At 45.0% G+C, this 13278-nt stretch overlaps 1 long non-coding RNA gene across 1 annotated transcript in view; it reads right to left on the reverse strand.

Annotated features, from left to right (window-relative positions):
• LOC130519089 (uncharacterized) overlaps positions 1–2232 on the reverse strand; it is a 3387-nt gene extending 1155 nt beyond the window's left edge. The window contains exons 1-3 of the long non-coding RNA XR_008948227.1: positions 1956–2232; positions 535–1084; positions 1–455 (exon numbers count right to left, since the gene is read on the reverse strand). The exon at positions 1–455 is cut by the window's left edge and continues 1155 nt beyond it. This is a non-coding gene — a long non-coding RNA (uncharacterized LOC130519089). The remainder of the gene's footprint in view (positions 456–534; positions 1085–1955) is intronic.
• Positions 2233–13278: the final 11046 nt, after the last annotated feature.

Here is a 13278-nt window from a genome sequence, read left to right on the forward strand (position 1 = left end):
CTCTGAAGCGGCGTCAGCGGCTTCGCTCGTCCTGATCTTTGGGTCAAAAGCAGCTCAGCACAAAACCTCCGGTTGCTTTTCTGCCTTCTCCCTCCGCCGGTTTAATTGAATCCGCAAATAAAGTTTGCTTATAAAAGTCACGTTTGTGAGCCGGTAAAGGCGCCAAAGTGAAATGCGCGGGTGATTTTAGCGCCTTTTCTGCTTCGCGTTGCGTCCAAAGCAACAGCATCAGGGTTGGGGTTTGACCTCTGACCTCTGCCGCAGTCAGAAACAGCCTAAGCCAAAATAAATGGGTTTTCATTGAGTTTAAGACAAGAATTTGGGATATTTGAATTCAGACATTCAAACGTTAAAAACAACCCCACAAAAATCTCCTTTAAAAATGAGAGTTTGGCCGCTGAAGTGGCCCATTATCTCCACCTGCAGATAAGGTTCCACTTCATTTTCTTCTTCTCCTGTTAAAAAGAGAAGATCTTTTTAACTTTCTCCTCCAAACAGCTGAAAAAGATCTGAGCAACATTTGTAGCTGTTTACCTTCAGCTGGAGGAGTTGTTCCTGGAGGTTCTTCAGAGGCTTCCTGTTCTCCTCGGCCTCCTGCCGACTGATCTTCTCCTTTCCTTCTAACATCTCCTCCAGGTTTCTCTCCTCTTCTCTCTCCAGAGTAAAGAGCTCTGGTCTTTCTCTTTAAGAGCTTCTGCTTCATGGAGTCTTCTCTCTTTGGTGAATCTTTCCTGATCCTCCGTCAGCTGTTTCTGGAAGCTCTGGTCTTTCTCTTGTAGCTCCTTTTCCATCATCTCTCTCCTGTCTGGGAGCTCTTTCTCCAGCCTTTGCTCCTCTTCTGGACAGCTGCTGGCTAAAGTTCTCTCTCCCTTTTTGGCTCTCCTGATGTTCTTTCAGCTCCTGCAGCTGTTGTTCTTGCAGAGCAGCATAATCCTGGTGGCTCCCTACCAGAGCAGCATCGGTGCTGCTCAGCAGAACCAAGGTTTCACTTCCTGTCTTTGACCACCTTGTTGCCTTTCTGGGCCTTCAACATCTCTGCAGCTTGAGCGGTTCCTCCAGACCAATGACCAAAACTACAGAACAGCTGGGAATCAAGGAATCAAGGTCAGCTCTCTTTTCAGGTGAGGCTACCAAAATACTTTAATAGCAAAGTGAAGACATTTTGGCTGGTCCTCACAACTTCAAAGGAGAGTTTGAGGGTGAAGATGTCGTATTACCGATGAGGTCAGAATCATGTTTCTGTAAGGGTTGAGGTTAGGGTAAGGAGCTTCACAAAGATGGAAGGACAACTGTGTCTTCTAAAGTGTTTTCTTTCACTGTAAATGGATCTAATTTAAAGTGTCACGTTTTCCTCAAGCTGAACATGCTTAGTTTATTTTTAAATATATAGATTTTCCAATTTCCTGGAAAAAGGGAGAAGCGTTTTTCCCAATAAAACAAAGGAGGAAATACCTGTTTAAATCGGTGTTTTTATAGACTTGCTCGGTGAGTCGAGACCCTGCAGGAATGTGGTTATTTGGCTGCATAAACCTTTAAAGTGGCTTTACAAAGCTTTATTAGGAGTGTGAAAGTCTTACACACACAGGCACCGCTGGTAATCCAGGAGTGTGTGCGACTGTGAGCGTGCGTGTGTGGTTACGTGTGTTTTCAAGGTAAATCGTGTTTGAATTGTAGTGTGACTGCAGCCTTCAAAACCGTTTCCTCTCAATGTCAGTGTGTGTGTGTGTGTGTGTGTGTGTTACAGGGCTTCCTGTTGGGTTATAATCCTGTTAGACTAACAAACCTGACCTGACATTGAACAAAGTTAGAAATGGATGACTGACACGTGCTTTCTCTCTGCTGCGGTAACCATGGCAACAGGCCTTCTAGCATCACCATGGCCACAGTATGGAAACCATCCGACTAGGACGAGGTCGTCCTCTATGAAATGACACTGGAAAATGACAAATACTCACCTGAGAAAAGCAACGCGCTTGTTTTCTTCACCAGCCGTTCCGGATGTGAGATGATCCATCAGCAGATGCTCACACCTGGCAGAAGCAGCCAGACCAGCTGTAGAACAGAGGCACGAATCAAGAGACGCGCGGCACAAAACTCTGCGTGAAACGTTCCTGCGTCTGACGTGAACTTTCAGTCGACGAGTTAATAAACGAGGAGCAGAACGCGGAACCTTTTCTGCAGCTGTGTGACAGAATTAGCATATCAACGGTTCCTCCCTTTCTGTTAAGATGTAATTGTGTTTACCAAAGCGTGCGCGCACACACACACACACACACACACCACACACACACACACATGCAGGTCTTTTGAGAAGAAAATAAATCAGTTCACTGAACTGAAAAATGTGAAAGTGACAGAATGTGAATTTTAAACAACAGCGTTGATGTAGCGTCCGTGTGACGAGCTGCTGCTGAAACTCTTCACATGCTAATTTCGGCCTTTAACTCCTCCTCTTCCTCTGGAGTTTAGCTACTTTGGAGTGATCTCTGTTTCCCGCGTTCGAGCCGACCGTGCTGGCGGTGCTTAATCCTGCTGATGGTGCGCCTCCCTGCAGCGCTTGTCTCCGTGTCTGATGACTGATGGCTGCTTCACAGCCGTTTGTCGCGTGGTCGTTATTTCTCAGCAGGACAGTCGCAGTCAGATACTGTGATTAAAACCAAGAGGAAAGATACGCCCCCTGCTGGTAGGAACAAAAGAGTGAAGGACCCCAAAACAGACTGTAATTACCATCAAAAGTACCATCGACATCAATCAACTTATATTGTCCACAGCCATAAACCCCAAACCCTACAAACATCTCCATAAAAACTGGTCAATAAAGTCACTTTTATGTCTACCAGCAGCAAATCCATTGTTTTTGATTGTCTCTACAACCAACTCCTCAAACTCTCATTGTTGTACAGCAATTAGATATTGTTTGTATTTAATGTCTCACAATTGAGTTTCCCCCCTGATAACATGCTTGTGTTTTATATCCAATTTCAGAACTGAGCACGATCCAACAGCAAACATGTTATTGATGTTTATTGTCTCAGGGAGCGAAGCGGCACCCTCAGCGGTCGGAACATCAGGAACCAATCAACACTCCATCTGTGGGGAAGACGCATGTGTGAGCTGAAGCTGTGATGAAAGGAAATCTCCACCTCTGCCATGTTGCATTGCCGCTGCATTTCAATGCGCTGGTCCCAGATGCTAATGTGGCAGTGACGTGATTTAGCCTTTAGGTAAAGACAGAACTGAGCGGTGCCGCTGGTTTCTCTACTCACTAGTGTGAAAGTTTCACTTCTACAGGAGCATCAGCAACTTGTAAGAGCCACAGGACCTTCTTAGTTTAGCTTCAATTAGCACATTTAGCACAAAACACAAGGGACAAAAACAAAACTTATAAAACTTTCAACAGCAGTACACACACACACTCTCTCTCTCTTTTTCTCTCTCTCTCTCTCTCTCTCACACACACACACACACGCGCACGTGCGCACACACACACACACACACCACACACACACACACACCACACACACACACACACACACACACACACACACACACACACACACACACACAGCCCTTGTGTTTACCAACGCCAACTATATAGAAAAAGTGGCACAACCTGCTGCTCAGACCTGTCAGTCAATTTCATAATTAATGTCAGGGTCAAGGTCAAAGGTCATCTCACCATCCATACTTCACAGGAAGGTTTTTATTGTGAAGTAACGAGCCGACGCTTCAGGAGACGCAGGAGCAGCGAGCAGTGTCGGCAGGTGGTGTCTGCTGTGGTGCAAACTGTGGTTGTCTCATTACAACAGCGCACACACAGACACACACGAACAGACACACACGAACCGACGCACAGACACACACGAACTGACACACACGAACCGACGCACAGACACACACGAACTGACACACACTGAAAATCAAGAATGTGGAGCTCTGACCTTTTCTTGTCAAACCACTGTAGTGGAAAATTCATATGTCTACATGTAAGATGTTCGTATATACTGTTTCATGCATTCATAATTCATACGTTCATATCTGCTTAGATTCATCTGTCTACAGGACAGCTTGCCCTGTCAAACTCACAATCTTACAGAACGCGAGCGCGCACACACACAAACACAAACACACACATCAAAAATGATATTGAAGGAGACCTAGGGAGGTCAGAAACTAGATGTCCAAGTGATGACATTAGCATGAATTAACATATACACAAAATGGACGGGTAGTGGCACATCTTCTCTTATAGATGCTGCTATAAAAACTGCCCCTTGCCTTGAAACCGGGGGGGGGGGGTTCTGTCTGTCCCTATCGTTTGTTCAATAAATAGGAGCATCTCCATCCAACAGACAACACCAACTGGACACGAGGACATGCTGCTGGGCCAGTTTTAGGTTTATTCAGAGTTATGATGCAGAGAACTTTGCTCTCACTGATGATGTAATGCTCGCTGATCATGTGACTGAACCACAGCTGATTCCCACCTTCTGACTGGAAGACAGAGCTGTTTTGTTCCCGTTCCTCCGCGAAATTAAAGACAAACCATGATGAGTTTCTACAGCCTTCTCTAAATCTTAAATCTAATAATCTGAAGGTCGCGACCCCGCTGCGGTCCCAGCATCCTAATGAAGACGAACACCAGGCTGCTAACGACTCATCATTGTGTCTGATTGTTTATTTCCTCCGTCACCGCCTGGATCAGGCAGCGCGGCACATCTGTTCACTAATAGCTGTGCTTCACAGCGGAGCGGCTGGGGTGTGTCTGTCTGACATTTTCAGCTCCGCCACCACGTCACCCCCCCCCCCCACCCCCCGACACCACCACCCCCCCACCCGCCCGCCACGGTCGTTATTGTTCACGTCAACCTGCAGAGAAAGGACAGAGGTGCGTTTGCAGGAGGGGAGAAAAGAAGATGGGGAGTCAGTGAGGTGAGGAGTGATGAAGATTTACCTCCGCTCGCCACCCAGGCGACAAACACATCAGTCTGCGTCCGCCTGGCGACAGGCCTCGTGCACGGGCCGATGATTGACAGCTGAAATGAACTGTAGTAAAAACTCGAGGAGGTATAAAAAAAGGACATCGTGTGTGGAAGAGTGATGAACGAGGATCACTGAGACTCATAGGAGGATTCCAAATATCAAACTTTATTAGCCATAACGCCTGTTAGCTAGTTATCCAAGCTCAGGTGTTGGTGACGTTTATACTGGGGCACTGACACGCCCAACCACTAATTACTGGATTTATTCACGTTACAGAAAATGTTTTGATGTCAGTCTTTTAGTCCGCTCCTCATTAAAGGATTTCTTTCAGTATAAGCTCAAAAGAAAGCGTCTTCCTTCTTCATTTTGTCCTGTTGTACTTCTGCTGATGAATGATGATGTTATTGATGGCGGGGACGGAGGGATCGATAGAGGGAGGAGAGAGGCTGAAAGTAGGCCACCTATCTGGCCGGACCTCCATCCATCCATCTGCTGCGAGGCTGTATAAACACCAGGGAAGAGGGGATGGAAAAGAGGCGGGAGGATGAGTAATGGGCAGGAACCAGCAGGTGGGGAAGAAAACAGAAGGGAGGGACGATAATGTGGGAAAAGGTAATGAGGACCAATGGAAGATTCTGACTCCTGGGTCTCATGTGTCTGCTGCAGCTCTGTCTCGGCTCTTCAGGCAGTTCTATGGACCTCACGGACCTGAACGACCCACGTGAGTGTGACGGTAAAGGGTCCGAAACTCACGTTCCTGTGAGCTTTCAGGCGTTCTTTTTATTTTTTTTAAAGAAACTCACGTTGCTCCAAAAACCACCAAAAGGAAAAGAAGGAAAGAGTGATCAGTAAAAAAAAAGGCAGGAGAAGCTGACAGCGGTGGAGGAGTAAGGGAACAAGGGAAGGTGACGAGGAGAGAAGGCGCTGGTCGTGTCTAAAGTGACACCACTCATCATCCAGTTTCTTCAGCACCTCCCGAACTTCCTGCTTCGCTCTGCTGATGAGATTAAACGAAGCGGGACATTAACGAACACGCTGCTGACCCGCATCACTGGCAGAACGAAGGAATCTAGATGAAAGACATGAGCGATTGAACGGATCAGAGTGGCAGCAAACATTCAAGGAAAAATGAGTTTCGTCTGTATTGTCACTTTTTAATTTAATAACAGTGTGAAATAATGATGTAATTTGTCATCAGCCACTAGGGGGCGTGTGAGACACCTCATTAAGTACAGGGACAGGGACTATTTTCAGTGGAGGATTAATCTACATTTGTTGCACTGCAGTGCCGAAATGAAGAAGATTAACCTCATCATTACGCGTGTGTTTGTGTACATATGTGTGTTTGTGGGCATCTGGATGTGTGTGTTGCTCTGCAGTGTCTGAAAGAAGAAGATAGTCCTCAACATAATGTGTGTGTGTGTTTGTGTATGTGTGTGTTTGTGGGGGTGGAGCCTGAACCAGAGATTCACCTGTGTTTACCTGGTAATTCTTAGTGACAGAACAACCTGACTTAATTTACCCAGTTAATGAGTTCTCTCTTGCCTCGTCACATGACCTAGGATCGTTTGGGGTCCTGAACAGAGCGATGATGGTTTCTTCTAAGCTCCGCCCACTGGTTCCTCCTCATAATCCCTTTATTCTTGTTCATTGTCATCAAACCTAAATTCTCAAATTGGAGGAAGACAAATGACATCCAATCAGCTGCCAGAGGTTCCTCCAGGCTGACTGTGATTGGCTGACAGCTCATTATGCGCCTGACTGAGCAGGAAGCTGAACTGATTGGTTTGCTGTGGGGAAGCGAGGGCGCGTGATTGGACGGAGCAGTCGTTTGGAATATAAATGAGCTTCTTTGGTTTTAGGTGAATAGTTTTTAATAATGACATCGCAAACCAAAAGTGAAATAAAGGTTAGGGTCTTTTTGAGCTTAATTCTGCCTTTTATTTTGAAGTTTCTCCTTCTCTCTTCTGAGTTCTTATGTTATTTTGGAATTCTATCTTCAATCCCAGAGATCTGCCGTTACTACTGGATTTCAGGCTAATCTCCAAAACATTTTTTTAGCCTGTTTTCTATACTAATGAGATGATATTTCCAACTTGAATCTCTGAAATGTTTCATTTCTTTGATAAAATCTGAATTTTGACACTAGTGCAGTTCTGGTTACAGGTAACCTGGTTCATTTTTCAGCTGCATTATTTTCACAGCTAAACTATTTCTGATGATAAAACCTTGTCGTTGTCGGTGTCAGCACGAACCCCCTCATTGCTGTATTGTATTATACAGTATATGTTGCTTGTGTAGCTCTGTGACCTCCTGCAGGTCCACTTTCTCCTGCGTCTCCTTTTTTAATGTCTCCTTTATGCTGCATCCTCTGAGGAGGTGGCGGTTCCTCCCTGGAGGTGCTGCTGTCGTTGGTTTGGCGAACATTTGTGGGTAATTCTGTTTATGGGGTTTCTCCCCGTTAAATGGTTAAATGCCTCTACAGTGAGCTTCAGGATTGTCCTCCCACACTTCCAGGTGGATTAATCTGTGTGTTTTAGTCAGGTGGTCACCGTTTTAGCCTTGCTTTGTTTGTATTTAGGATTCATTAAGTTATTTTTTGTTAAAATGCCTCTACCTGTGGTGTAAAGCACCTTTTTTTGTATGAAGGGGGGACCAGAGGAAGCTTAAGGTACATTGTTGCTCCTGGGATAAGAGTAAAATGAACAAAAATGTGAAGAATTTGTTGAAATTGTGTTGCTGGGACGGTATCTGATGTCTGGTAGCCATTGACAGATGTGTCAAATAGTTCCTCATAATATAAAATCCAGGACATATTTTGTTTTAACCTTGCCAGTCACGTTATGGATGATTCTGCTTTGGCCACAGAAATCATGCTGCTTTTATTGATCTGTACAGAAACTCTGCACAGCAGCTTAACACACACACACACACGGGATTACAACCCCACCTCTGTGTGTGTTTTGCATCTTTACAGAAGCTTTGCAGCAGACAGATCAGCACAACAATAACTGTGATTGAGCGTTTTGCAGTTGGAATGAGTCTTGGGTGCTGAGTAATGTCATTTTTACCCACTGTGAGGACGTTAAAACCAGGAGGAAACAGGGAAGGAGTGCTGACAGGCATCACTGATGGTATCTATGGAATAATGTACATCCACCTGTGCACGCGTATGTGTGCACATATGTGTGCAGTTTTTCTGCCTGCGGCCTGCTGAATCCCTCCATCCTCTCCTCTGTCAGTCCTTTATTCTTACAGTCTTATTTCCTCCTTTCCTCTAGTTTAAGTGCATGTCCTCAGGTTTAAAACACACACACACACACACACACACCACACACACACACACCACACACACACACACACACAAGGTCTTTATTTCTCTTCCTCATGCAAAAGTATCATGCTCGTGTAATTGAACGCCTCAGCTCCATTAAATCCGAGTCCACATTTGAAGGAAGAAGACAAACAAACACATTTTTCCGGTTTATAACTTCAATTTACAGAATCTGCTCTGGTCAGACATTTCCGAGCGCCTCCCCCTCCCTCTGCGTCAGATCGAAGCAGCTCGTGCAGCCGAGTGTCCCCCAGCGTGGCTGTTTAATGCAGCAGTGTAATGTGCTGCGTCACTGTTTCCACCCTCAGCACCAGTGGAGCTTCTCTCATCTCATAACTGTTGTGGAAAAAGAGCTCCGGAATGAGAGTTCGTTCCTCAATGGAACCACCTGCAGAACAGGTTGTTTTCTTCTTCTCCTCTGCCAAAAAGAGGGAAGCTCTCTTTAACTGTCTGCCCCAAACAGCTGAAAAAGATCTGAGCAACATTTGTAGCTGTTTACCTTCAGCTGGAGGAGTTGTTCCTGGAGGTTCTTCAGAGGCTTCCTGTTCTCCTCGGCCTCCTGCTGACTGATCTTCTCCTTTCCTTCTAACATCTCCTCCAGGTTTCTCTCCTCTTCTCTCTCCAGAGTAAAGAGCTCTGGTCTTTCTCTTTAAGAGCTTCTGCTTCATGGAGTCTTCTCTCTTTGGTGAATCTTTCCTGATCCTCCGTCAGCTGTTTCTGGAAGCTCTGGTCTTTCTCTTGTAGCTCCTTTTCCATCATCTCTCTCCTGTCTGGGAGCTCTTTCTCCAGCCTTTGCTCCTCTTCTGGACAGCTGCTGGCTAAAGTTCTCTCTCCCTTTTTGGCTCTCCTGATGTTCTTTCAGCTCCTGCAGCTGTTGCTCTTGCAGAGCAGCATAATCCTGGTGGCTCCCTACCAGAGCAGCATCGGTGCTGCTCAGCAGAACCAAGATTTCCACGTGTGTGACTGTCCGTCGTCTTTTTACGCCTGCTTGCACAATCCACAAATAAGCTGGCCTTGCGGCTTCATTTCTAGCTGTTGGGAATTTATACATAAAATGTCGAAATTTGTAATTGTATATTTCATCTCATACGTTTCTGGACACCAGCAGGAATGAGGGCTTTTCTGATTGGTTCTTGCTTTAGTTACGAAGGGACTGTTCCGAATATGATAAATGTGACGCTCGTCTATATGAACAGTAGCTGAGCATAAAGTTGGACCAACAAGGTTCGCGTGAAGAAGAGAAAAGTTGCTCATGTTCGCGATGTCGCACCTTAGTGGTGTTAATCTTAATTTTGTATGTTGTACTCAGTCTATTTGAGCGCGTGTGTGTCTGTGTGTGTGTCTGTGTTTAAATAATCCATCTGTGTTTATTTTCTCTGTCTATTTCTGACACAAAGGTGTGTTTGGTTGAATGATTTATTTTGGCTGGAGGGAACATGCCTCCCTCTTCCTCCCCCCCTCTTCCTCTCTTTTCCCCGTTTTCTTCCCTCTCCCGCGGTGGAACCAGTCCTGCCTTCGTCTGTTTTTAAACCTCTGAGCAGTATTACTGTAACTCAGAATCAGGATGAGGCCTGATTGACACGCTGAATATCAGCGCTGCTGCAGCCGAACACGCACAACTGGGCTCAGGATGCGTTCACTTCTCACAACTTCACAAAGGAATACGGAGAAATTCCACGACAGGCCTTGAACAAACGGGCTGCGTATTTTGAATACATTGGGTATTTTTTCTTGCCACAGCTTTTATATTTCCCTACATCGCCAACTACAATGGAAAAATATTCCCTTTTCCTCATCACATTTAATAGAAATTCCAGGTACCAACCAGAGGTATTATAGTCATTTCAGGTAGTCCTTGATTGTTCCCTCTGCAGATGTTTCTTTGCCTTCATCCACTGGGCATATAAAGTTTGGAAAATAGACCACCCGTTAACATTTTATCTCCTCTTCTTTCTCCCTTTCAGGGTCATGGGGAGGGTGCACATATGGGGGAAGGAAGGGTACCCTATGTTAGAATTTGTGGGTTTGGTGCCTTGCTCAAGGGGACCTCTGCAGTGCGCTGAAGGTGTTCTGGCACCTTCCAGAACACCTTCCATGTTTTTGTCCACACTGGGGATCAAACCAACAACCCTCCGCTACCACTGCCCCCCCTCCTTTAACCATTCAGCCATATTCATTTTCCCAAGTAGACGTTTGGAGGATGGCTGTTTGATTTTGGTGTGTTCTAATGAAATCCCTCAACTGTTTGTATATGGGAAACAAAAAGGGGATGTAAAATCAATTTTCCTCCGAATGTCATCAGCACCTTCTGTGAGTTGTAAAGACCTATTTTTCCGGCCCCTTTAGCAGCCCAGGATTTCAATCCCCTGTCTGTTGCACTTGGAGGGAAGGAGTCATTTCCCCATATTGGGCTGAAGACACAGATAGAGGGCACTTTTCTCAGATCTTCAACTTGATATCGCACTACAATCGGAATTTCCACAACAGGGATTTTCTATTCTTCTCAAAGGTTTTAGTGCCCCCTGAGTAGAGGTATACTAGGAGGGGTAAGCTTAGCCGGACTTCCTGCGGTCTTTCCCAGAGATGAGCTTCCTGTGAGGTAAACAGTGCTGTCCAATGAGCTGCCCAGTAGGACCGGAGTGGACTTGGACATCGGAATCCCTCTGTCACATGTTAATGTCTGTTATTCCACAAAAATCTGACAAGCTTTTAAGTTGAGTAAACAGCTGATTTGGAAAAGAAAGTGGAAGAGTCCAGTAACTTTGACATTTTTTGTAGTGATGGTTCATAATTACTGACGATAATATATTTTGTGAGAAATGAATGCTAATATATGTAAAGATATCCACCACTTTAAACTGAGCTATTCTAGGAGGACTTTTACTTTCTAACTGATGAAAGAACATTATTAGAATTCTACCAACATTATGGAAGCCTGGCCTGCTATATACAAAACCATGTTGATTTGTGTCAATATTTTTGGAATTGTTCCATTGTTAAAATCTCCCTTCAAGGTTTCTAATACTGCTAATATCAGTCCACTAAATGTACATCTTTCTTTTGTTCTCCCTTAAAGGCAGCAGTGAGTAAGAAATTCATTTAAAAGTGATTATGAAGCCCTGTTATGACAGCAGACATTAAGGAATGGTGTCTAGCTAACATTAGCGACACACAACTGCAAATGTTCTTGCTGGATCCTGGAGCTGGCGACCCGTCCTCTGTTGGGGGGGGGGGGGGGGGGGGGTGTAACATACTCTGCAATATTGTGATTGGGATTACAGCACCAGCTTTGGCTGAAACCTTGTGTACTGCTCCTTTATTTACTCCTGATATCTTGGGAATGACGATGCTGCCCAAGAAATTATGCATTTCAGATTTATTCTGGCACCTTCCATGTTTTGTCTGCACTGGGGCTTGAACCAAGAACCCTCTGCTTTCTCACCCCAGTTCCCAACAGACAGAGCTGGTATTGTTCAGAATTTGTCCCCTAATAAAGGCCTTAAACATTTCCCTTCTGACACGAGTGTTCGATTTGCTTAAAAATGCTATTTAATTTGTTCATCTAGGAAAGTAGGAAAGAGCGTATCTGCTAAGCATTTTGTTTAAATCTCCTTTTGGGAATATCAATAGTCAATTTGGGATCATTATAGGCTAAAAAGTTTGGAGAGGAGTGTGACAGGAGGATAGAGTCATAGGAGACCTCCTTTCTTTTCTATTGTAGTTGTGCTGAAACCAGCAGCCAGAAATCTATGTGGGACTCTGGTGTTTACTGGAGTAACAAATATTTCCCAGTTGGTTTATCTACCCTACCCCAATTATCAGTTAGACTCATTTCATGATGAAATGATAAATTACACCCCTGCTTCCTGACTGTGACTGGTCCACTTTACCTGGTGCCCCAACACGAGCACCAGGTAAAGAAGCAGCAGCAAGACATGGATTTGGGGCAAATTTGGGCAGAATTATGGTTCCCTGAGAATTCCCCCCTGAATAGTCAAGACTGCTTTATCTTTGATAACTATGGATTTGCAGGGGAATAAAAGCAAAATCTAAATGGATCAAACCCCCCTTGACTGAGAGGAAAAGGGATCTGACAGGATTATACCCTTCCACCTCCTCCTCACTTGAAGCTCCTCTTCATCTCTTAGATGGGTTCCTCGAAGGAATCCTATATTAGACTGGAACATTTTAATCCCGTTTTAATACCCTTTTTTGAATTTTCCCAAGACTTCATTTCAGACCAAATCAAGACAACAAAAATGATCTCCCTCGGCCATCATCCATCCACCTGAATATTACCCAGTCAGGTGTTCCCCCACCGTCAGATATTAGCGCTCCGCACAGCGGGAGCCGTACAGCTATGATGATGGAAAACATTTTTCACCTACTTTAAACCTCTTCTGTTGTTGTTCCTTCCGAGCAGTCTGTAATGTGTCTCCTTAGGTTTCCACCATCAAACCTGGATGAGATCTCAGTTTTAATGGTGGTAAAAGCCGCGGCTATTGTTATGAAAGAGGTAGCAGACTCTTCCTTGGCAGTAGATGTGTCTCCCTCTTGGGGCTAATGCTAGCAGCGGGGCTAGCTTCCATGGCCTCATTGTGGGCGTGGCTTTGGCAGTTGGAGGTGCAAAATGAGTGAGGTGGGTTTGTTGCTTGCGGCTGATTTCCTTCCTTTGTTTCATCTGTATTTTCTTAAACTCCAGTGTTGGAGTTGAGCTCAATGACCCACAGAATTAAACTTTTTAGGAAAGATTTTAAAGGCACAAAGCAGTCTTACGTGCTTCTCCTCAGCAAGCCGCCATAACCAGACATCTGCTTCAATATTCATATATATTTCACTTCTGAATGTCAAGCTAACGAGCTCCTGAGCTAGCGACCTGAGTATCTCCCCAGGATTGAAGGGGCGGAAATCAGCTGAAGGCCTGCGATACGATATTATCGCGCTATATTTGACGATCTTAT

This window comes from Takifugu flavidus, chromosome 22 (genome assembly GCF_003711565.1).
Source record: "Takifugu flavidus isolate HTHZ2018 chromosome 22, ASM371156v2, whole genome shotgun sequence".
Lineage (NCBI taxonomy): Eukaryota > Metazoa > Chordata > Actinopteri > Tetraodontiformes > Tetraodontidae > Takifugu > Takifugu flavidus.